This window comes from Crocuta crocuta, unplaced genomic scaffold (assembly GCF_008692635.1).
Source record: "Crocuta crocuta isolate KB4526 unplaced genomic scaffold, BGI_CrCroc_1.0 scaffold91-1, whole genome shotgun sequence".
Classification (NCBI taxonomy): domain Eukaryota; kingdom Metazoa; phylum Chordata; class Mammalia; order Carnivora; family Hyaenidae; genus Crocuta; species Crocuta crocuta.
The window spans coordinates 1,185,502-1,211,463 of NW_027551575.1; the positions used below are offsets into that span (position 1 = coordinate 1,185,502).

At 39.7% G+C, this 25,962-nt stretch overlaps 1 protein-coding gene across 2 annotated transcripts in view; it reads left to right on the forward strand.

Moving 5' to 3' along the window:
- Positions 1–6: 6 nt before the first annotated feature.
- The window catches only part of ELOVL7 (ELOVL fatty acid elongase 7), a 74,407-nt gene continuing 48,451 nt past the window's right edge, over positions 7–25,962 (forward strand). Inside the window, exons 1-2 of one of the 2 annotated variants that reach the window (XM_077751446.1) lie at positions 7–77; positions 752–1,045. The gene's annotated coding sequence lies outside the window, so the exon portion shown is untranslated. The remainder of the gene's footprint in view (positions 78–751; positions 1,046–25,962) is intronic. The other variant, XM_077751447.1, reaches the window with a different exon arrangement.

Genomic DNA, 25,962 nt, shown 5'->3' on the forward strand with positions numbered 1-25,962 from the left:
TCCGCGCTCGCGCCGCCGCCCGCCGCCGCCCTCTGCTCCCGCGCCCGCCTTGCCGCTTCGGCTCCGGTCTCCGTGGGGTGAGTGCGGGACTCCCAGCACCTGCGCTGGGACCAAACTTTTCCGGGGTGCGGAGAAGAGGTGGGGGAAGGGAGAGAGACCCCAGCCGGCAGGGGTCCGGAGCAGCCTGATCGAGGAACCTGAGCGCAGCGCGCGGCGGCGGGATCCGGGTGCAGGAGACTCGCGAGCGCGGCCAGGCCCTCCCAGGGCTGTGTGGAGGCGCTTCGGAAGTTCTCGAACCTCGGCCTGTGGATGCGGAGAGCGAAGGCCCTTCCCGCGGGAGGGCGGGGCCGCCGCGCTCACCTGCGCGCTCCCAGGGAGCCCCCAGCCGCCGCGGCATCCCACAGGGCTGGTGCTCCTGGGCCGCCCCGGGGCTCCGAGCCTCCCTGAGTGCTCCCTCCGGGTAGGACCCTGCTGCTCCGGGCGGATGGGCAAAGGTGCTCGCCCCTGGGACTGGAACAGGACCTCTTCGACCTTGGCCACCGAGGTCACTTTCCCAGCTCCGGGATATGGCCTCTCTAGCCACATCNGGGGCGCGGCTGATCTCGCAGCGGGGAGCTGCTTCCTTGGCTCCCTGAGCTGCACGGTGTCCCAGCGGCTGCTACTGGTTGAGGAGGGTGATGAGTGCTGAGCTTCGGAACAGGTCGTGCTGGAGATGGAGATGGATGGGAAAGCCTGTTGTTTCATCTTCCAGGGTATGGTTGGTTTGGAATTTGGCCTCCCCACACCCCCAGTCTGGTTGGGAAATTGGCCTCTCCTCCACCCCATCAATCAGCTGGTTCAAACTTACCGGATGCGGAGCAGGCGCTCTTTCGAGTTCCTGGGGAGCCGGGACAGGAAGGATCCGGTCTTCCCCTGGTCCACCTCTCTGTGTGGTTGGAGAAACAAGTCCCACTCCGACTCAAGAATAGTTGTGGGGAGCCAAGCCTTTTCCCTCTTGCTGAGCTATCCCATCGGAAAGCATTTTCGCTTAACCCTGTGCTCGCAGGTTAGTTTTTGTTTCACACCTCGCATTTTTTTAACTGCCGTGGAAGAATCATCCATACGTTGTGATTGCCTTTGCCTTCTTACTCCTCACTTGCGTATTAATTGCCTTACTTTGTAGCTTCTGCTGCTGGCCAGAAATTGTTCTCCCCGAGGTCGCGGAGGACTAGAAAAAATCTTTTCCCGTCAACGGTAGACATTTATTTATCCAGTGTTTCTGTGCCGGGCACTTTTCTAAAAACTTTAATGAACTCTTAATCCTCACCACGATACTGAGGTAAAATGATTATGTTATCTATTTTTGCGGATGAGGAAACGGTTCCTTGGTATCTTGCTCAAGGACACACAGTAGCAGGAGAGATTCCAGCTCAGGGGCTCAGGACCAGCACTGGGGCCCTAAAACCACTGTGCATACTGCCCCGCCTAGAATTCCCTTCTGCCTCCTTATTTTCTGAAGTCCTGAGCTCCTTGAAGCATCAATGACCACATTCTCCATCTCAGATTCCCTCTTGTATGACTTCGTATTAGTTTAGGTTCTTTTAAATTTTTATTTATTTATCATTATGTTTTTTAGAGATTTCACAGAACCTTTCACTTTAGTTATCACCTCTTAGTTAGCTGACTTAAGATTCTCTGCTTTCTGTGTATCTTATTCAGTTTTAGAGAAGCGTCTGTCCATTTTATATTGTAATGTTCCTTGTGGACTTGCCCTGTTTTGCCTCAAAGCATTTCTAGTTAACATCATTTATGTCATGGGGCCCATCATTATCCTAGTCACTCGGGTGCAAAATTCAGCCATCCTGTCTCTTATCACCTCTCTCCCAGTCATGATATATCTCTTCAACTTCTATAGTGTCTCTTCCTTCTAGCTTCCATGGAGCCTTACTCCCTCCCCATCTCCTTTTCTCCAGTCTCCTCCTTCACTACCTCTGAACACTCATTTATTGCCTATTCTATGTTACTTTCTCCACTTGTGTATCTTCTCTTATAAATGTTCCACGTCCACAAAAATTTTGTTCACAGCTTGGGACGTTAAGTCTTAATTAGTAGTTGCTTGCTAAATTTCTGCAGAATATGATGCAGTATGAATTAAGGTAGCACACAGGTGGGCCGGATTTTGCAGGGTGTGCAGCAGTTTGCATTGGTAGACATGGAGGAGCTAGCAGGCATCCTGGAGGGGGAGGAAAGCCTCTGGTGACTTTGTTGCTGCAGCTAGGAGAAACCCAGTTATCCTGACTTAGCACTACAGTTAGAAGTGTACAAGTGGGACCATATCTGCAGAGAATTATTAATCCTGTTCTTACCTTAGCAAAACAAGATATGAAACCACCACAGTAAGTTACAAAAAAGCCATCTTATCTTGTAAAAAATAACACATACCTAAAAGTGCATAAAACATAAATAAGGTTACCACAGTAGACATATTTAGCAGTAGAATGACTATCTTATTCTGGTGGTAGATATGATGGTAGTGGGATGAGACTACAGACACGCCTGTTAGGAACCTTTTCCCAAAACCTCTGTGTAAGGTAATGTGTGTCTGGACCAGTACCAAGAGGAGCTTTCTGGAAAGAATTGGCTGTGCTTGTGTTGGTTAGAGGTGAGAGAAGAGAAAACCAGGAAAGTACCTAAATGGTGAGAATAGGAACCAATGAGAGTTTTGAGCCACTGAGCATAATTCTACCAAGATGGTTATTTTGTGGTTTTGCCTTTGTTTCTCTCCATTTTTTTCTATGCATGTTTTCCTACATTATACTACATATAGAATTTTAGTATTCTGTTTTTCATGTAATACCTAGAAAGCATTTTTCAGCTTATTTGATTTCCCAAACTCCTATCATTTCTGTTATATTCCAGCAGTTGTAACGTGATTACAATCACAATTACAATTTCATTGATTAGTCCTCTGTTGTTGAACAGGTGCATTAAGCAACAATTATAAACAACCTAAGTTGTAGCAATACTTACCTTGGGAGATATGTCACTTTATAAACTGGGGTTTGTTTCTTTATGTCAGACATTGGAATGTACATAAAAGAAAACCTCTGTCCTCAGATAATCTGTAGTTGAATGGAAGAAATAGGACTTTTCCAAATTTGTTTAATTGTTATTCTCCTTGGTGTTCTATGTGTGCAAACATCAGTTTTAGGATATGGAAGAATGTTATTTACCAAACAAATGACTTTGGAGACTGTGTGTGTGTGTGTGTGTGTGTGTGTGTGTGTGTATACATACATACATACATATATATATATATTAGTGTATTAAATTGAGAACTAACCTTGAATTTCAGGACAACACAAAGAAGCATGCCACAAATACATTTAAGAGAGGAATGTCTCTCAAATATGTTTCTGAGATATTCATCCAATTTGGACCACTCAGAAGTTGTGAAGAAGTTGAAAACTAATGCAAATTTGGTACTTTATAAGGCTGATCTTCTAAAAAACATTTGAGATTTTGAATTATTCCTAATTTACTTAAATATATTTAAACACATGTTGTTACATTGGGAAGTAAAACTATACATTTGGTTAATGATAGAAGTAGCCATACCATCATAAATATTTCTGAACAGGCTATTACAGCGATGCACTAAGTTACCATGTAACATATAACATAAGTCTGCCAGGTAAAAGGCAAATTTTCACACCTCTTGAGAAGCAGCCTCACAGCCCTCAAAGACCAGCCACCTATCTTCTTTGTCCTCTCTAATGCAAGGTGATAGAGAGAAATCTGGCCCAAAGTAGGGAGTTTCAGAAGTTGTGTATTCAGTAAATGTTTAAATGAGCGTCATCTTTGTGTCAGGCAAAGCCATCAGCAGAATGCTAAAGCCAGGCCAGGCCTCTGTGAGATGCAGAGAGGTAAACAATTCCAGTGCAGTGTGATAAACTGTGAGAAACACACAGTGTTGGGGAAGTCACGTGGAGGAAGGCAGACCAAATCGTGCTCCTGAGCTGAAAGAGGAGTATGAGTTAGGGCAGCAGAGAAATGAGATGAGGGCAGGAAATCAAATTCAGGCAGAGAGAATGCAGATCCCGTGCTTGAACTGGAAATACTATAAAACAGTTGCAGAGGACAGTGGGAGGTGAGGTGAGGTTACCAAGAGCCTTCTTTGACCTGAAGGATTTGGAGTTTATCCTAAAATCAGTGGGGAGCCATTGAAAATCTGCAAGAGGATGAGGGACCTGTTCACATTTGAATTTTAAAAGCATCCCTCTGGCATTTGCAACTTTACCTTTCTGAAATCTCTCCTCCTCCCCCTGTTAGAGGCTCTATCCCTCTTCTCTGCCTGATAGCTATCTTGTAGCTCATTTCTCTTTGGAAAGGACAGCTACTTCATGGTTTCCATTTGATATCTTGATTATGTTCTGTTTGCATAACATTTTGGAACAGAAAATAAGCCTTTCTGGGTGTCTTGTGCCGCATGTTTATAAAATACCCAAGCTTGCATTTAAGCTTTAAATCTTTTCTTGACAGTTACGAGATGAAATATTTTGGCATCTTTTAGATATCAGTAATAGTTACAGCAAGGCACTTTACACACATTGGCTGCTCAAGATTCCTCTGAAACTGGCAAGGTGGTACACATGGGTGCAGGAGAGTGAAGAAAGGTGGTCAGTATACACTGTTGGAAGTATGCAGCCAGGATTTGAGCCCAAGTAAAATTACAGTGTTTAGCCTCTTCCCTCTCTGCATATTGACTCTGTGGGTTGATATTTTAGAGAGTATACGAGACAGTAGAGTTCTGATATCATATGGTACTTCGGTGAGGGCATAAGGGCAACCATAAAGATAAACCTGATTTAGACTTTTTAGGGTCAGTGGTAGAAGGAAGAACTATAAAAAGAGGGTTTGGCCAGTAGTTCCTCATCTAAATACAGCCCCTCCTCCTTCCTGTCCCAGCTTTCTGGGTTTTGTCTTACTAGCACATTTGTGATTGATTTGTTTGTTAGGATTAAATGACAGAACAAGAACAGAACAGGGACAGTAAAGGCTGCTCATATTTATTATATTATAATTATTATTTTATTTTTAGAGAGAAAGTGTGTGCATGAATAGGGAAGAGAGGCAGAGGGAGAGAGAGAATCTTAAGCAGGCTCCATGTTCAGCATTGAGCCTGATGCGGGGCTCGATCCCTTAACACTGGGGTCATGAACTGAGCTGAAAACAAGAGTCAGACATTCAACCGGCTAAGCCACCCAGGCGCCCCTAAAGGGGCTCATATGTAAAGATGACTTACCCTAGGTCTGTCCAAGAGCTTCTTTGCCCCCTTCCCTTCTTGCCTGTCTTTTTCTTACCTTCTCTAAGCAGACAGTGCTGTGTTGGATTCTGTGGTTTAAAAAGACTTGCATCTCAGAAGCAAACAAATAAACAAACTAACACTGATCTCACATTTTAATTCCTCTGATGTTTTTCACTCCAGTTAGCTAGAGGGCACATGCTTGTACCTACAGTCTCTGAAATTCTAACAGAAAGAAAGATGGGAAGCATAAGTAACATTCCTAAGAAAGCACAGTCCAGATACTGATTATTCAGTAGCTTAGTGTGTGTTCCTGAGTAAATGTACAATGGAATTTAAAAATTAAAACTGCAGGAACTACTATTCATTGTTCAAAGGGAGGGGAAAAATGTTTAGTAGATATATTTAACATTAAGTATAGCTAACATTTCTTTAAAAATACTAGGTTGAACATAGGCACTTGCCATTTTCTCTGGGTAAAAGACAGTTAGATATTGGTAACTGCATATAGTTTATCCTAATACAAAGACAATCCTCTTGACATCCAACCATTGGAGCCAATCAGCCACGCCTACACTCTTCATTTCTCCAGAAAGAAGGCTGAATGCAACCCGTTCATTTCTACAACTGCTAGCTTACTGACTCAGCAATATTTATCATAAACCTGTTGGTGGCAGTTACATTTGTTATGATTAGATCATTTAAATATCAGTAATAGTGTGAATCTATGAAACATGAGTGCAAAAGAAAAGAGTATTAGTGTTTCTGTGAAAGGAGTGTTGAATTCTTTAAAAAAAAAAAATGTTTATTTTTGAGAGAGAGACAGAGTGCGAGCCAGGGGAAGGGACAGAGAGAGAAGGAGACACAGAATCTGAAGCAGACTCCAGGCTCTGAGCTATCAGCGCCCAGCCCGACACAGGACTCAAACTCAATAACCATGAGATCATAACCTGAGCCAAAGTTGAAGGCTTAACTGACTGAGCCACCCAAGTGCCCCAGAATATTGAATTCTTTAGAAAGAGTCCATAAAAGTGAGTGACTAAAAAAGCAGGCAGAAAAACTGTAAAAGATTAGAGAGAAAATTGTGAAAATTTGGAAGAAAATATCATGATCTTGCTTTACAAGCTTGTTTTGTTGTTTTGTCTTTTTATTTGTTGTTTTCATTCTAGTTCTAAAACTAAAAATTGTAGAAAATAAATTCTGAGTGTAGTTAATATAAGAAAAATATTGAGGAGGAATTCTTGAAGGGAAATCTTGGAATTACTTTGGGAAATTGGGGAATTAATGTGTATTTATATATCTTAAGGTAAAATAATATTTATGGTGTGTACACAATTTTTTAATTCTTTAAACAATTTTTTTTATTAGCTAACCAGAACCAGTGAAAACTGCTGATGCTATTAGTCTAACTGTAATAGTTTATGCCATAGCATAGTGAGTAGTTAGAAGTTTTGCCTCTGTAGATACTCTCTGGGCCTACTACATTATCAGAATAAAACTTTGCCAGTAGGAATATAAAAAGCGGGTACATGTAGATTTTTTCTTTGGTTACCATATCATGCTCATGGCATATAACTCATATTTATCATTTTGAATTAGACTTTTAGCAACCCTATAACATTTAAGTTTATATTAATAGTGTGAACCAGTATATAGAACCTAGAGCTGATTTCCACCTCCCTTAAATGACTTCCATAAAAATTGAAAGCAAAAACCGGAAAAAAGAAAAAAAAAACATAGTATAGCATTAGCTAGAGTTTATTAAACCTAATAAATTTCTTAGTGTTGCTAAGCTAACAAGTTGAATTAGGCGACATACAACTTTTTCTAGGTTCAAATCCCAGTTATAGCAGTATAGTAATTATTTTCTTCTGAAGCATTGCAACAAGTTAGTGAAAAAAGACCAAACTTTAAAAATACAAAAACTAAAAATACATTTTATGATAATAGCATTTGTTGAATATTTGATATATGCCAGGCATTGTAAAACATTTTATATATGCCTTATTTAATCTGCCCTGCAGCCCTATGAGGGCAGTCATATTGTTTTCATTTCCTAGACAAAGAAGCTCATGCCATATCAGAGTTACTTAATGTGCTCAAAGTCATATGGTTAGTAACAGAACTGGGAATCCAATCCAGTTTAGTTTGAACTCTAGAGCTCATATACCCATGCTCTTACCACTTCGTAAGGTAGTACTTTTCATCTGAGTTTCTTATACAGGAATTTTGTTGTTTTGTGGTTTGGGTAAGCAGTTTATTGGAGGGGTGATTCTAGACACGATCAGCAGAAACAGGGGAGGAGGCAGCCAGGATAGGATGTGTTAGTGAAGATGCTGCTCCTGCCGCTGTGGGCAGCTGGACTTCTCTCGCGCCGGGATATGCCTCAGAGTTGTCCTGGCACCTTTGGGGAGGAGGTGGAACCTTGGTTGGCACGTAAGTATGGAGATAATTTCTTAATGACATGTTAAAGTGTTTTAACCTGGAAAGGACCTTAGAGATCATTTAGGCCTCCTCTTTGATAGATGAGGAAACTGAGGCCCATCCAGGCCAAGTCTTTCGCCAAGGCCACTAGCCTATTTATCATTCTAGGACCAGAAGCACATTCTCCTGATCAGAGTCTAGGTGCTTTTCTGACTTAATAATTATTTTTGCTTTGTTAGCCCTAACTCTGATTGGCAGTTGCATATAGTTTATCCTAATACAGAGACAATCCTCTGGACATCTAACCATCTGAGCCAATCAGCCAAGCTTCATTTCCCCAGAAGGCAGGTTGCCTTTACTACTGAATTTTGAAGTTCCTAAATGGCTCCACCCCATGTTTGTCTACAAGTAACAACAGTGATTACTTTCTATATTTTACTGTAGAATATGACCGGGGCAAGTATTCTGTTTCCCCTGTGATACATGAGGGAAACCTGAAACTCAGACAATATAATGTTGTCCTTAAGCCTATATATGTTAAAACCTAACCCTGAACTATGACTGAAAATGTAAAAGAAGAAAAATACATTCTCTTAGCAAAGGTGACTGAACCATCCGGACCGAGCCCTGTTGTCTTATCTAACACTGCTTCCTGTCTTCATTCTCTTTCCTTAGCCAAAGTTCATCCCCTGTAGGTGGCTGCCTGACAATCTCAGGGAAGTAGGCATCTGTGGGGCTGGGTAGGGGTGGGATGAGTTAGGGCCCACTGCTTTGCTGCTGTGCACCCCCAGAAAAATCAGCCAACTCACAACCTTTGGTCTTTGATCAGTAGACAGGGCTGTTGTTAGTATTNTCATGACCTGAGCCGAAGTCGGAGGCTTAACCGACTGAGCCACCCAGGTGTCCCATTAGTTATCTTCTTATTAAGGGGCAAGGATGGACTATAGCATCTACCGCTGCTCCTCCTCCTCCTGCCTCTTTGCTTTTATATGTCATGAAAAACTTTTTGCACGCATCATCTCATTTCTTATTGCAACCCTGTGTGACGTGTGCTCTTAACTCAATTTTAGAAACCAAAAATCTGATGATCCAAGAAATGTAAGTGGTTTTTTCCAAGGTCACTTGGGTGGTGAGTGGTAAACCTGGATCTGTAATACAAATATTCTGATTATACATCCTGCCACTTGCTATATTTGGCATTAAAGTCTATTTCCTCATCTTTAGAAAAATAGCGTGGAAGAGAGCAGATAATATGCATAGGGAATAGGATAGTTGCAAAGTTTGCATGAGATAATGTATAATTTACATTCTACTTTTTTCCAAAAAAGACTTGAAGTGATCTTAGCAAATATATTAAGATCCAAGCCTACAAGGGGAAAATGTAAGTAATGTAGTTGTGATAAACAGGACACTAAATTTTAACTATTAACTGGGAGCACATATTAAAAAAATAAGAAAATATTTCCACAATTCTAATGGTTTGGGTATTTTTAAACAATAAAACAAAAATGTGTCAGGTAATATTTTCCCCAGAAATGAATTGTAGAAAGCATTTATCACATTGGTTCTTATAAAGAGGATCTTGAATAATGCCATTTATAAAACTTGGAATAACAGTTTTGCCGAAGATGCAAAGATATTGGCTCTTGAAAACTCATTTATTATGGGTGTTAATGAAGGTAAACTCTTTGAAAGGGTTTCTCCAAAGTCTCAAGGACTGGACTAAAAAAGGCTAGATTATCATAGTTATAGACAATAAAAACTCACACAAGATAGAGCAGGGCTTTTTAACCTACGGCTGATCCATGGATGGAATTCAGAAGGTCCATGACTCTCCTAAACATCAGACTTGTTTATGCATATGTAATCTTCAGAAGCATGGCCCATAACACTATAATCTCACAGGATAAAAGCTATTGATTTAGGAAAGACATGAAGTAATACATGTAAAATGCTTATTAAAATTTAGCTATGTGCATGGAAAAGTATTAGCCTTTAATGTTAATGTTGGAATTAAGCATATGATGTTGCCATGAACCAGTGTGTAGACTTTAGCCATAATACAAGGATGCAGTCAGTACAGATTGAAAAAATATACCATCTCCTGCATGTATGGTAGTTTTCATTTCTGTTGCCCTAGTTCTCTAGGAAAAAAGGGTTCTATTTATTTATGAATTGATTGTTGCCTATTTGCTTGGGTTACACACTGGAGATGTAAAAATCTAGAAGTCATCTCCTCTCCTCATTTTTGTCTTTATCTTATGCCCACATCCAAATTAGCAGCAATTGTGTCAGGTATGTGCACACGTGTATCCTCAACCCATCTACTTCAGTTAACTTCTAATCCTGCTGTCTCACTACAATCAATTTTTTACCGGGCAACCAAGTTAATTTTTAAAAACATAAGTCAGATCATGTCACTGCTTTGCTTAAAAGCCTCTGATGAGAGTTTTCAGTTTTGCAAGATGTGGAATTCTAGAGGTAGATGGTGGCTGTGGATGCACAGCAATAGGAATGTACAGAATACTGCTAAGCAATATGCTTAAAAAAGACTAGGATAGTAAAGCTTCTGTTATGTGTATTTTACCATAACTTTAAAAAAGCAAAAGAAATAGTCTACTGCAACAACAACAAATAAGCCTCTGTTGGTTTCCCTAGGTGGACCTAGAATAAAACCCCTACTCTTTAATTTAGGCCTCCAGACCCTATGTATCCACCTCCCCGAGGTATCCAGTGCCTCTCTCCTCGTTGGGCTCTGCTTTCTGTTCCTCTGACGTACTAAGTTTGTTCCTACCTCCAGGCTTTTGCCTTTGTTGTCCCTCCAGGACTACTTCCCCTTCATATCTACTCAAGTGTTCTAGATATTTCTAATAACCCTTGTACAGTAACATCCCTCTGACCTTGGTGACCCTGTCATATCACTTTGTTTTATTTCGTTTTCTCCAGAACTTTTGCCACTATTTGTCTTATTTGTGTTTGTGTTTGTCTTTGTTTACTCACGTGTCTTCCCATACAAGTTAACTGCATGAGAATAGAGAACTTGGTATATCTTTGGTGTTGACGAGAGTTCTTGACACATAGTAGGTGCTCACATATTTATTGAATAAATGAATGGAGATGTGTACCCTTACCCCAGGGACCTTGCAGTTTCTGATACTGACTCTCAGTCTGAGGTAGGACTGTGAGCAAGTCCTTTGAGAGCCTCTCAGGTAGTTCTCACATAGAGAATGGGCAGCTAGTTCTGCACCAAATAAAGTGACGTGGGGATGGAGGAGGAGGAGAGCATGATGTCAGGGGCAAAAACATCAAAATCACATCAACTCTTTTCTTTCGTTCAAGGATGGAGAGAAACTTTTCCTCTCTTCTATCTCCATCTTCACCTAAAAACAAAAAAACAACAACAAAAGAGGAAAAAACAAGAGAAAACAAAAATAAAGCTATGTATCAATATCCAGTCATGAACCCTACCCAAGTCGAGCTCAAAATGAAAATTGTGTACAATATTGTATATCACATTCCCAGAAACGCCAATTCCTCTGGACCGTTTGCTCTTAGAGGGTCCATTATGAGCACTCAGTAATAGTAGTCAATAAAACTCTCTTGCCAAAATGACTCCATAATCTTACCAGTCTATCATTCCAGAATTATCTTCTTCAGCATTCACTTCCTCAGTGACCATAAAAATTTAGCCTTTCCATCCTGCTGTCAACCTACAGGCCATTTTATAGATAATTGGAGTTTTATGTTCATATTTTTCATTCATATTTTTCATGTTAAACATAAAAGACTCTATAGAGATTTTTGATATAGACAGATTTTCTGTGCCTGATGTGAAAAATAATACTTTCATATAATCAGAAAAATCACATTATTTTCTATAAAAAACTGTGTGCTGATTTTAGAAATTGGAAAAGAAAACAAAAAACTTGTAACAAAAAAACCCATCACTTATAGTACCTCCAACCAGAAATTATCCTTGCGAACATTTTAATAAATGGCTTTGCAGCTTCTTAAAGGCCCTTTTTAAAATATGGTTGAAGTTTTTCTTGAGGAAAAAAATTGAGAACTATTTAGATGAAGAACAAGAATCATCGAGCATACTTAAAAAAAAAAACCTTTACAAGCATTTGCAACATGCAAATTTTATTTCTTCCTTTAAAAAAAAAAACTCATGGAATTTTCCAAACATTTATAAAAGGAGAGAACAATATAATGAACTGAATATACACATCACCCAGGCTCATGGCTAATCTTATTTCAGATTATCTTCAAAAGATAAGGATTTAAAAATGACAACAGTATAATTATCGCATCTTTATAATAAAATAAATAATTTTTACCCTTTTAAAGGTGCATGATAACTTTTAAAGAAAAATGGGCAAAATCCTGTCTCTGAATAATTTATTCCTGTTTCAGTTATTGTGAAGGTTTATCAGAGAGAATTCAGGAAACAGAAAATCTCCTTGGCCAAGGAGAGTAATTGACCAGAAGTCAGGGTATGAGGGGAGAGTACAGGGTAAATGAAGTCCAGTTACGCAAGTCCATGATCAGGAATAACAGCTTGGTTCAAAACAACATTATAAATTACTGGAGAGTTCTAAAAAGAGGAGAGACCTGGTCACAGTGCTTTGAGCTGGGCAATTCAGGTTGCTGGCTTCTCTCACTGTTAGATGTGAAATAGAGGAAGTTGACCCATCAAGCAGGAGAAAACCTAGATGGGTGTGTGCCTGTATGGAAAACCTAGATGGGCTGAGAAAGGCAGAGAAAAGAAGGAAAAGTGGAGAAGAAGGTCTGGATGAGCAAAAGATAGAAGGCCAAAGTTTGGTAGATTGTGGGGCCAGAACTGGTCTTGGGGAAACTGAGTTGGGAAATGCTTTGAGATTATAGAAATTTCTTTATTGCTATTCATTGGTAATCATTGCAGGTGAGATGAACAAACTATATGCTTATTGACTTTGAGACTTTTAACCAAGGCGGCCTCTTCTAGGCAGTTCCTTTATGAAGGGGCAGTTAGAATTTGTACTTGTGAAATATTTCAAAGATCAGGTGGTTAAAACTCATAATGGTAGATAAAGCGGGAAGAACTAGAATTTCTCCCTTGCCTCTCTCTCCTCCAACACCAGAAGGAGACTCCATGGAAATTTAAATATTTAATATTTAAGTATCTTGTTTAAAACTAATTAGAAAAGTCTTTCTTTGTTTACCTAGAGATACATTTGTAAATATTCACCATGACCACCTTTATAGGGCAGTCATTGTTTAAATCTTGTATTATCTGTAATTTCTGTTTGTGATGCTGAGCTATTTTTTGAAAGGACCATAACTAGAGAGAAACTAGGCAGAGAAAATAGTGTCCTGAAGTCCATTGAGTAAAGTTCTGTTTGATCTTTAGGGAGAGCCTCTGGTGTTTAATCATAGTCTTTTTAGCATTATTTTAAATAGTCCAACATTATTGGTTATTTTATTTCCTCTTGCATAGCAGATTAGGGACAGTAAATGAGAATAAGTAGGATCTTAGAGAAATGGGAATGCTGGTAACAGGCCAAGTGTGATGGCTAACAAGGGAGGAGATGGGAAATCTATTAAAAGCAGATGCAGGTCTTTGAAATGCCTGGCAATTTGGAACTTTTTAGTGTAGGCAAAGGCCACACCTCCAGCTGCAGGTAGTCACAGAGGGTACTCTTGTGATACCACTGCTCACAGTAATATCCCTGAATTATCCAGGAAAATTCAGTGTATAAGAGGATTGAAATCTTTCAAAAAATGGTTTACTTTTTTTTTTTTCAGAGTACTTTTTAAAGTGGTTACACCTAAGGCTAAGGATTTCTGTTATATAAAATATTTACTACTATGGAACACTCATTCTAGTGGGTAAGGCTGAATAAATGTACCCATAAATAGAAGGGGAGTATAAATTAATTCAGTCTTACTATTAGTTACCTTTCTTATCCACAGTTTTCTTTGAGAGCCACTTGTTTTTCTTCTTCTTATGGATCTATCTGTAGATTTTATGGATGTGTATTGTTATGTATTTTATAATACTCTCCTTATGTTCAAGTATAAAATGGAAAAGACTAGTATGATTATTGTGTTCTCTAGGATTCATCAATCCACATGACCTGCCCACTCACCTCTGGGTACCATCTCCCTCACCTGTTGGGACTCCTGCTGTAGTCCTCTTCCCACCTGGGCTGAATCTGTTACTGCAGATTCTGGTTTGTCTCAAAGGCAAGGTGTTTGAGACCAGTTGATTCCCACTTGTCCTCTCTTTCTTATAATTATTGGTTACTGCTTAAAAGAGAAACACTTTATTGGGTATTACAGCCTTTCTATTGTTTGCTACTGTTAACCACACTTTCATCTCTTTTATCTTTCAAACCATATTCGATTGTGCTCACAAACTCTCTTCTATGCTCAGTCCCATCACCTTCCAGACGTGACTGAGTATGGCTCTTTCCTCAAACCCCATATCTGTACGCTGCTTATGAGAAGTTTCATCCGTTCATCCCCTGAACAATATTTGAGTGTCTGCCACATCTCAGGTACTGTCTTGATACTAGAGAGGCAGCAATGTACAAAATGGATAAAGATCTCTGCCTTTGAAACACTTATATTCTAGAGTGTTATGGGGGGGTGTAGAATCACACAGTAAACAAATAAATACAGAATATCAGTAGATTGTATAAAAATAATGTTAAAAAGTGCTACAGAGAAAAATGAAGCAATAAAGATGAAGTATGTGTTAGTGTAGTGCTGAAGGTGACATTTTAGCAGAGATCTGACAGAAGTCAGGTCACAGCCATGTCAGGTTATCTTCAGGAAGAGAATTCTAGGGACAGTTGGTGGCTCATCGGTTGAGCATCTAACTTTGGCTCCAATCATAATCTCATGGTTCATGAGTTCAAGCCCTGCATCAGGCCTCCTACTGTTGGTGCAGAGCCTGCTTTGGATCCTCTCTCCCCCTCTCTCTGTACCTCCTCTGCTCACGCTTTCGCTCTCTCTCTCTCAAAAATAAAAATAAACATGAAAAAAAATTTAAAAAGAAAGAGAGAGAATTCCAGGTGGTGGGGATAACAGTTTCAAATGCTTTGAGGCAAGAGCATTCTTGATGTGTGCAAGGAATGCCACGGAGTCCATTGTGGCTAAAGCCAAGAGAAGTGGGAAGGAGGAAAGGTTAGAGAGGTAGTTAGGACCCAGATTATGGAGGGCCTTATAGCTCATTGTAAGAATTTGGGCTTTTAATGTGCATGAGGTAGAAAGACATTGCCATGTTTTAGGCAGAGAAGTGACATGAGTTGGGTATTTTTTATTTTGTTTGTTTTTTTTCTCTAGTGTGAAGAATATATTGACCGAGGACAAAGGTGAAATCAGGAAGATCAGTTAGGAGGCTGTTGCAGTAAGTCAGATAAGGAATGACAGTGGTTTAGACCACTGTTGGAGTAAAAAGTAGTTGTATTCTAGAATATATTTAGAAAATAGAGTTGTCAGGATTTGCTGATGGGTTTGATGTAGAGGTGAGAGAAATGGAGGTTTTTTTCTCATATTGAAATGCACTACATGTCTAAGGTGGACTGGCGAGAATTCCCTTATCTTCTCCTTGCCACGTTTGAATGAAACTGTTACCTTTTCACTTCCATGATGAAATAAAACAAAACTCTCCCTTTCTGAATGTCCCCCTCTCAGGCTTTGTGGTCTCTGCCTTTGTTAACGCCCTTTGTTCATCATTTTCCTCTTCAGTCCTACAATGCATTGTGCCCTTTGGCATCTGATTAGTCCACTTCTCCATCCCCACACGTGCTGTTCCTGTGGGAAACTGCAAAATCCTTTTTGATGCCAGTGTGTGAGTATGTCAGACAAAGTTCCTTGCCTGACCCAACTGTGATAACCTCTTCAACACTGTAAGCACCCGCTTTCATCGCCATTCTCTGAACCTTATCAACCGAACATGTGCTGAGAAGAAATTACTATCCCATCTTCCAACTGCATTGTCCCTCTCTTTAGCTCTTTTACACCTCCCTCTCTTCACACTCAGAAAGACCTTAGTTTTTCCTCAGTTTCTCAGCAATATACTTGTTTCACTTTCATTTTTATCTGGCAGAGCACCAATTCCAAATTAAACTTCTGGTCACCCTCTGCACACATATCCAGGTAGCTGAACAGTACTGAGGAAAATTCCTCGCACAAGCTGTCCTCTTCTTCCCATAGTCTCCAAAACTACTCCACTGAACCCACTTGGCCTCACCTCCTACTTTGCTAGAAAAATTGAAGCTTTTGTTGCTGAATCTCTTTGAATTTTTTGTCAAGTCAACATTTAATTAGGTCCTAGTTGTGCCAGGCATTATGCTAGACATTGAGCACAGAGTGGTGAACAGGACAAATAACAGCCCATGCCTTCCTGGAGTTTACAGTTTAGTGCTGTGTACGGACAGGTAAATTAGGCAGTTGTAGTACATGGTAAATGCTGTGGTGAGGCAATAAGGGATTATTGGAACACATAGGTATGGCCCTAATTCAGACATGGGCCCTGAGGAAGACTTCTGTCTTATTAAACTCCTCTACATCTTGTCCTCCTTTCTCTTTTCCCTTCTTGGAGAATGAGGTGTCACCCTGCCTCAGTAGAGGAAGAGCACCGTCTTATATCTGTCTCCCTTCTCTCCATTTCCCCTGCAGACCTTCATTGGTTGTTCTTCCTTATTTCTCTCTCTTGTTTCTTCCTCTCACTCTCCCCACACTTAAGGTTTTACCAAAATGATACAGCTTGATTTTACATCTTTTCTCTTTTCTTGTCTCTCAAACAGGCCTCTTGAGAGTAGCCTATCCAATGTCTTCTGTTACTCACCAGCTTTTATATTTTGGCTTCTGCCTCATCACTCAGCTTTATCCTCCTAAAGTCACAGGGGCTTCCAGTTTGATTCAAGTCGATGGAGACCATTCACCTCTGTCACACTGGACCTCTCTATGCATCTGGCTGTTTGTTACTGCTGCTTCTTCAGAATTTCTTCCACCTTTCTTTCTGTGATTCTGCATGTAATAATTTCTTCTGACATCGTCTTTCCTGTAAGATTCCTTCCCTCAGCCTACCACTTAGAATGGATGGTATTCTCCATTGCTTTGTCTTTACACCACTGTTTTTGTTCATTCATCTCCATTACTGTGTTTTTAATCACCATTTAGGTATAAAAGCTAGAATCTGTATCTTCCATCTTGACCTTTCTCTCAAGTGCCTATTTGGCATCTCCACCTGAATGTTCCATAGGTTTGTCACACTGAAATTTACTAGTCCTTTGCCCCTTAAACCTGTTCCTCCTTCTGTGCTCCATCTGGTGTTACAGCCATAGATATTTGTCACTCAGACCAAACTAGAAACTTGAATCAGGTTACCTTGTCCCTTAATCCTGTCTAATGATTGCCTTCCAAATATTGCCTCACAAATATTTCTTGACTTCATGTCTCCCACACTGCACATTACCCAACTACCTTTACCCTTGTTGAAGCCTTTAAGCATTTCTCATTGGGGATGATTGTAGTTAAGTCCTAGTTAATGTCCCTACTCTTAGGCTCACCCCTTTTCACTCATCCTTTACACAGCTAGGCTGCTACACTGATTTGAAACCCATCAGGGGCTCCCTCTGCCTATAGCTAAGGCTAGCACACTACACTAAGGGGTTGCTTTTGGGATAAGCTTTGGGGGGTGAGGGTGGTAAGACATAGGCAGAACTTCCTGGTTGAATTCCTTTACATAATTATGCTTCTGCATAATATTTCACTTTTGAAAGTTTTCTTTTGCCTGTGTAGCATCTTTTCTCGCTATTCCTCATCAGCACTTCTTTCTCAGTGCATTTTCCCATTCTGGTACCTCACAGTGCTCTCTTGCTCCCCATACTAAAACATACTCATGTTTTTCAGGAGGCCTTCTTAACATTCATGTCTTTATTGATTGATTCACCGATATTTATTGGACATTTGCATTGTTTCGGCAGCCAGTAACATATCAGAAGGTGAGAGATGAGAACATACCTAAATGCATTAGAGCAGTGCTTTTCCTACTGTCTGTGGTGGTGGACCAATTTTTTTTGTTGTTGTTTATTTGTTTTCACTCTGTCATGAACCAATAAGTGGTCTTGTTGCATGTGATTAAAATGCAGTTTGTACCACATGTGTGACTCACCACACAAACTCAACAACACCCAAACTGGTCTACATCTTGTTTAACCAGTATCACAAACTTGGATGTCACAGCAATGTCCAGTCACTATAAAACTTTCTAAATACTTATACTTGATTTCTGAACTTAGGTTGATCCAGACAGATAATACACCATTTGTTCATTAGCACCAGTCCATGGGCCACATTTAAGTAGCATTGCTCTGGAGGGTTGCTGTAGATGTCATGGTGGAAGAGGGGATAACTTTACAATAGGGCCTCAGAAGAGAGTAGACACTTTTCCTGAATGGTTGAGCTGTAAGGGAGTAGAGATCCTATTAGAAAAGGGCAAAATCTTAAAAAGTGAGATTTGCTTACTACCTAGATGAACATGGCTTTTCATCCATGAGGAAAATTGGAGCATAGAGAGAGAGAGCAGTTGGAGCAGACTGGTTCTGGTAAGTCAAGAGTAGTAGGCTCATAATGCAAAGGGACTGCTATAAGGCAAGAGATGAGACTGGAGTTAGGGGTATATTTGGTTAATTCAGCAAATATTTTTCTAAGAATAACCTATGTAGCAGATCCTTCCTAGGCCCTGGGATTAGAAGCCAAGGAGAGAGAGTTTTTGCCCTAGTAGGACTTAAAAAGGTTGGTAGGGATAGCGAAGGAGTTAGACTTTTACTTGCCATCTTACAAGCCATCTGGAAGGAATTTTGAGCTGGTACACAGCATGATTAATTTAATCCTTAGAGGACTGTCTCAGGTGGACGGTGGGAAATGGATGGCTATTCAGTCAGGAAAGTTAGTTGAGAGGTAAGTGATCAAGGTAAGAGATGATAAGTATCAGGAAGGTGCAGTCAAGGGTTGAGGGAAGTAGTTGGGGTGAGGGAAGGAGAATGGGACCTTTATGGGAAATATTAGGGTGGTGTATATCACAGGTCTTGAGGGGTCAGTGGAGTTTAGAATGGCTTGCAATTTCTAAGGTTGATAGTATAATGCATCAGGGAAGGACGTTTTTGGATGGTGAAGGGATTACAGAAGTGATAAGTAAAGTGAGGTCAGTTAGATACCTGCTCTCTGTATTCCTGTAGTGTGTTGTGCTAACCTCTATCATTGTATTTATTGGTCAGTGGATTTCTGTATTTGTGAGCTCCTTGAGAACCTGTACCCACTTTTCTATCCTAAACATAGTGGCACAGAGCCTAACATGTAGAAGAGGTTCAACAAATGGTTCTTAAACTGAAAAGAAAGGTAGTGTATTAGTATCCTATTGCTGCCATAACAAATCACACACTTAGTGGATTAAAACAACACAAATGAAAACTCATGTTATTTATTTATTCTATCTGTCAGAAGTCCAGGTTGGCAAGGTTGATTGTTCTACTTTGTGTTTCAAAACACATCTGCTGGCCATCTATGCCCTTATTAGAAGGCTTTAGAATGAATCTGTTTCCAAACTCATTCAGGTTGTTGGCAGAATGCAGTCCTTTGTGGTTGTGGGACTGAGGTCCCTATGTCCTTGCTGGCTGTCAGCTAGAAGATGCCCTTAGGAGCCTCTCTCCAGTCCTCAAATGTGGACCCCTACATCTCAGCCAGCAGTAGTGCATTGAATCCTCATGTTTCTAATCTCTTTGCCTTCCTCTTCTGCCATGTTTCTTATCTTTCTCTTCTTGCAGCCAGAGACAGTTCTCTATTTGTGAGGGCTCCTGTAATTACATTGGGCCTACCTGGATAATCCAGGATAATCTCCCTACTTTAAGGTCTACGACCTTAATTCTGTATGTAGAGTCCCTTTTGCAATGTAGCACAGTCACAGACTCCAAGGATTAAGCCATGAGCATTTCATGGGGGTGGGGGTGAGCATTATTTTGCCAATCATATTAGTAATTATCTGGCAAATCATGTAGGGATCTTGATCATGGTTCTTAAATATTGATACATTCTGGCTCCTCTTATTTGTACGGGGAAGTGCAAGGAGAGTAAGACTTGGCTAATGTCAGAAGGAAATAGGAGCAGAGGTAGATCACAGCCTAGAGTTTCTATTCTTTGTTCTCATCACTCATCCATCTATCTGTTATCTATCCCATCCATTCATCCTTTCATTCATTCATTCATCCGTTAATAAACATTTGAGTATGTAATTTATTTCAAGGGTGTATACTAGTTGGGGAAATGAGGAAAAAAGTGAGCTACCAATGACTTTGGCTTGTATTAACGATGTTACTGTCCCTGTTTGGTGAATAATCTCTTTTTAGTATGATGTAGCTTCAGGCTTGTACCAAGGACTCAGTAAATGTGTATAATTATGATCATTACTGCTTGGTTCGTTCCCTTCTATGTGTGGCCATAAAATTTAAGAAAACATAAATATATGTTTATAATATATAATAATAATTAATATAAATATAATTATATATTATAATATAATAATATAAATATATAAAATTTTTAACTTTNCAGTGTTATCAATTCCTTACCGAAATTTGCAGAAATAGTCTATACATATAACAAAGAAATATTAACTTGCACCTGGTGTTAATTATATATTGTAGTAACTATTTTGTAACAGATAGATAAAGGCACTTCATTCTTTTTTATAACTGGATATTATTCCCTGGTATGAAACCAGCTTGTTAACAAGTCTCCCATTGGTGGACCCTTGGGTAGTTTCTACTTCTTTGGCTATTAAAAAGATTCTTGTAAAAAATCTTACACATCCACTTGTCACACAGTTGCATATATTTTGCTTTGCAGCAATTATTGTCCAGTGCAGAGGTTGTTCCAATTCCCATTCCCTCCGGCAGTGTATGCAAGTAACCACTGTTTCTCTAAACCTTGGCCAACAAATATGTCATCAATCTTTATGGTCTTTACCAATCTGATGAGTAAAAAGTGATATTTCTGTTTCTCTAGCTTTAATTTGCATTTGTCACATGGCTGAGTAAAGTTGGTCATCTTTTTTTGTATGTATTTTAAAGCTATTTTATTTCATCTTCTATGAACTGCTTGTATCTTTTATCCATTTCTCTTGTTGGCTTTTTTATTAATTTTTTGGCAGTATGTATATTAAGGACATTAGCTTATAAGATACGTGTATTTCAGGATATGAAATGGGATATAAGATTTACATATTTTTTCTTTGATTTGTGTTTTGATTTTGTATGGTTAGGCTTTTGACATGCATAAACATTTCATTGTAGGTGAGCATGTTTAATTAATCTTAACATCTTTTTCTTCTGTGCTTTGTGTCACCGTTAGAAAGGCCTTCTTTACTTCAGTATTACAAAGTAATAATTACTTTAAGTTTCTGCAGTATTTTTTTAACTTTTTATTTTGAAATATAGATTCACAGGAACCAATAAAGTTAGTACAGAGAGATTCCGTGTACTCTCTTTAATCAGTTCCTCCAACCAGCAGATATCTTTATGGTTTTATTTTTTATATTTTAATTATTGATGAGTGTGAAATTTATTTTGGTATAAGATTAGATATGAATTCCAATTTTTCCCCCCACTTGGTTACTTCTTGGCCCTAAAATTATTTATTGAATAATCCTATATTTTGTCCAGTAATTTAAAATTCATATTGTCTCAATCATGTGCTAAATTCCTAAGTGTACAGATCAGCTTTTGAAACATTAAAGTGTCACAACTTGCAAAGAAGCTGAAATGTCATTGTACATTTTCATAAGAGCTACGTGTTGAGATAGCTGGGGCTGGCCCTCTTTCAAAATCCTCTTATGGTATGATTTGGTCTGCTTGTCTAGAATTGTCTTCGTGGTGTTGTGGGTTGTATAAGGTACAGGTAAATAACATTTAGGTGTTAGCCTCCTGGAGTACATCCTAGTTTCTTCTTCCCAATCTGTAAAGCCTATACCCAATGTAGTGCCTAAGGTTGACCATGCCACTAATATTTACAAAGCCTTTTAGAAGGGTGTATATTATCCTCATTTTGTAAATAGGAAACAGAGATTCACAAAGATTAAAAATTGCCCCAGACCTCAGGTCATAGATCAAGTTGGCAGAGCTCAGGCAGGTTCTGGCCTTGCGATTGGTATTATTACACAGTATTCTAGGACATGCCTCAGATCTCCCCAAGATACCTCTTCACTCCATTGATCTGAGATAAAAACTACTGTAACTTCTGGGCTAAAACATAACTCTCCTGTTTCATCTCTGCTTTAGCAAACCTAAAGACTTTGACCATTTTTAGTGCCTGTTTTTCAGTGGAAAGTTTAGGCAAAAACAGATGATTTTTCCAAGGTTTTTCTGACTTCATTCTGAAGAATGCTAAAGGAAAAATATAATACTCATTTACCTAGAATGAGAGAATTCTCATTCTCTCAGAGAAGAATCGGTTACAATCTTCTCTGAGAGAATGAGAATTCTCTGAAAAAATTCTTAAATTCTTTCCCAGCTCTATGATTCTAGATATATGTTCTTTTTCTTGCTAGTATTTTTCATAGTTTTATGTTCTTGTATAGTGGAGAGTGAACAAAGCATTTAAAAAATAACAAATATTTTCTGTAGGTTATTTAGAGGGGAAATGTGTTAGAATTCTTTAATCCAATTACAAATCATGTCTGTGAGGAGAAGTCAATGTAGGCTAGTTACTGTATCATATAAAAGTTCTCTCAATTTTAGTTCATTATATTAGCTTGCTACCATATATTTATTTTTAAAAAATATTTTAATGTTTATTTATTTTTGAGAGTGGGGAGAGGGGCAGAGAGAGAAGGGGACAGGATCTGAAGCAGGCTTGCTCAGTCAACAGCAAGCCCAATGCAGGGCTTGAACTCAGGAACTGTGAGATCATGACCTGATTCACCTGAGCCAAAGTCGGATGCTTAACCAACTGAGCCATCCAGGTGCCCCACTAGCATATATTTAAAGGCCAACTTAAAATTCCAAATGTGCTTTGAGTCTAAGGTTATCACTTCACACAGGTCCTCTCATTTCCTGTTAGCTGAGTGTGGTCTGTAATCACAAGATCCGAGTATTAGAAGTAAAGCCTTCAGCTCTGAACTTACTACTTACTGTTAAGAAATATTGCTATGGCAAAATAAGTTCTTCCAGGTAATTTTGCCCACTTCTCTTTGAAGCTGTGTCTGGGGTCTCCTTGGACAGCCCTCAAACTGGCCAACTTGAAAATCTAGATTCATAAGTCACTTAGTGTGTTTGGAGAGCAGAAATCCATTCTTTTTTTTTTTTTTTTTTTCAGTTTTATACCTTTATTTGACAATCAGTGATTAGTTCTCATCCACATTAACTGTAGATTTTTGAAAGTGGTGACAGGTACATAAGTAACCAAAATACATTCTTACGGCCTGCATGAGTTAATGGAAGGCCAGCCACACTCCAGAAACTTTATTCATAAACTAGAATCCCCGCATTCATTTACAATCGGTTATATCTGTAGACAAAGCAAAGACTGAGCAAAGTAGGTAATTCTGCTTAGAAGATCCAGNCCGACTGAGCCACCCAGGCGCCCCGAAAACTGTTAAAATGAAAGCAAAAAGAGCTGGGGGTGCCTGGGTGGCTTAGTCGGTTAAGCGTCCAACTTTCGCTTAGGTCATGATCTCGCGGTTCGTGGGTTCGAGCCCCGCGTCGGGCTCTGTGCTGACTGCCAGCTCAGAGCCTGGAGCCTATTTCAGAGTCTGTATCTCCCTCTCTCTCTGACCCTCCCCTGCTCACGCTCTCTCTCTCTCTCTCTCTCTCTCTCTCCTAGAAATAAATAAAAATATTTAAAAAAAAAAAAAAAGAAAGCAAAAAGAGCTTGACTAATCCTATTCTCCTCTCTAGAGATCATTCTGTCTTTTAAAACCTTCATTTACAACCCCCTCTGTGCAGTGCTAGAAAATTCTTGTGAGTAACTATGTTTCTGAGATTCTAAAGGGACTTCTTCCTCACGGTTTGCATTTAGTTTCACATTACCTTCTGTGATTTTAACAGAATTATCACAGTCTATTAAGGTTTACTCACCAGATGAATTTTAAATTATTTCATTTATATGGGTAGCACCTAATTGTTAACAGTAGGCAAGCTGGCTTTCTCTCCCCATCTATTGGTGGACAGGCCTCTTCATGAAAAGACTTTCAGCTCTGTGTTAAGCTATCTGTAAGGGTGGGTGGTTGACCCTTCTAGATTTTGTTCCTGAATTTGGAGATTTGTCCCACTGGGACACTTGGCCTTTTTTCCCTGACTCTGCCTTTACTCCTTTTTGAGTCTTTTCCATATGGTGGACTGGGGAGATTAGCCATAAGGAGAACCACAAACCAACTCAGGTGTGAAAGTCTCAGCTAGACTAGATTGTGTTAATGTTCTCTTATTAGATACCCCCAAGTTACATTTCTGCAGGATACACCAGCCTCACTCCTACTTACCTTTGAATGATCAGCTCAGACAGAACTTCCTCGAGGAAGACTTTCTTCATCTCTGTCCATGACTTTTAACTTCTAGGCTGGAGTAAGAACCCTCTGCTAGAAGCACTCTAGGCTCGTTGCTCTTGTAAAGCATATGCTGTATAACTGTTTACTTGTATATGAACTCTAAGAGGGCAAGAACTCTGTCTAGTCTACATTTTAAAAATAGCTTCACTGAGATATAATTCTCTTACCACACAGTCCATGCATTCAAAGTGTACAATTTAGTGGTTGGTCCACTCTTGAGTCTCCAGCATAGGACCAACTTTGGGGTTAACACATGTTGGTTGATTGGCTAAGTCTTTCTTGCCATCTTGCCCATCTCACTAGAAAGTCGGGTGCTCTAGTAGATGACCACAGACTAGAGTCCTGTTGAATTTTGAACAGCTGCCCTGCAACATAATAACTGGGTGCTAAGGAACAAGTTATTCTCTGAGCTTCAGTTTCCTTATCTGCGACATAGAGATAAAGATATATCTTTCATAGTGTTGCTATGAGGATTAACTAGATCATATGAATGAAACACCTAGAGTAATACTTGACACAGAGCCCTGGATGACTGGGCACTCTTGCTCTGCCCTTGGATAACTTGGGTGGCAACTGGCCCTCCCTTGCCTCAGGAAATAGAGGCAGCATTTGATTTCAGATCTGCCTGGTTGTGCTGCCTGTGGTAAGTTAGGCCAGCTCCTTTTGTTTCTTGAAGAAACCTCCCTCCACACAGGATCTGTTAACAACTATTCACTTTTTGAGCAATAATCCAAGATGACTGATGCCTGATGAGAAAGCTGATTGTCAGCTGTGGTTCAGCTTCTTCCTCATGAATTCCTACTTATTTTTTTATAAGTTTGTTTCTTTATTTTGAGAGAGAGTGCTAGTGAGTAGGAGAGGGGCAGAGAGAAAGAGAGGGAGGGAGGGGGAGAGAGAGAGAGAGAGAGAGAGAAAGAGAAAAGAGAGAGAATCCCAAGCAGGCTCTATGCTGTGTTGTCAGTGCAGAGCCCAATGTTGATTTTGACTCTATGAATTTTGAAAACATGACCTGAAGCAAAATCGAGTTGGACACTTAACTGACTGAGACACCCCAGTGCCTCCTCATGAATTCCTTCTTAAGCCTGTTTCACAGATTTGCTAGCATCTATTAACTATCATTAAAATGGTATTCTTTTCAGGAGTCTCACCTTAAAACTTGAATCAAGACAGCTTTTGGGGGTGCCTGGGGAGCCCAGTTGGTTGAGTGTCCAACTCTTGATTTTGGCTCAAGTCATCATCCCAGGGTCATGGGATTGAGCTTCACATCAGGCTGTTTNAAGCTTTTTAGTTGCAAAAATCCCTAATAATGAAAATTCCAGGTTCACCTGGTTTGATTTGGGCCAGGGAGAAAAGGCTTTCCAACCTTTGTCCAAGAGAAGGTCTGCTTTGCTTAAGTGCAGCCTGTTGCTGCATTGCTTTTGAACTTCTTGGCTAATTTATGAAAGCAGAGGAACTGCTTTCATCTGAGGCACACAGTGGCAAAGTTCCCATGGCAGGAACTGTTTGTTCATACAAATCTCATACATAGTGATCACAAGGGAAACCGTATTTTGTTTTACTTGTTGGTGCTTTATTGTAATTTCGTGATTGTGTCAGTGTTTTTATCTGAGAGCCAACTCTCTGAGAGAAATAAATGTGACACACTCACCCTTAGAGTTTTCAT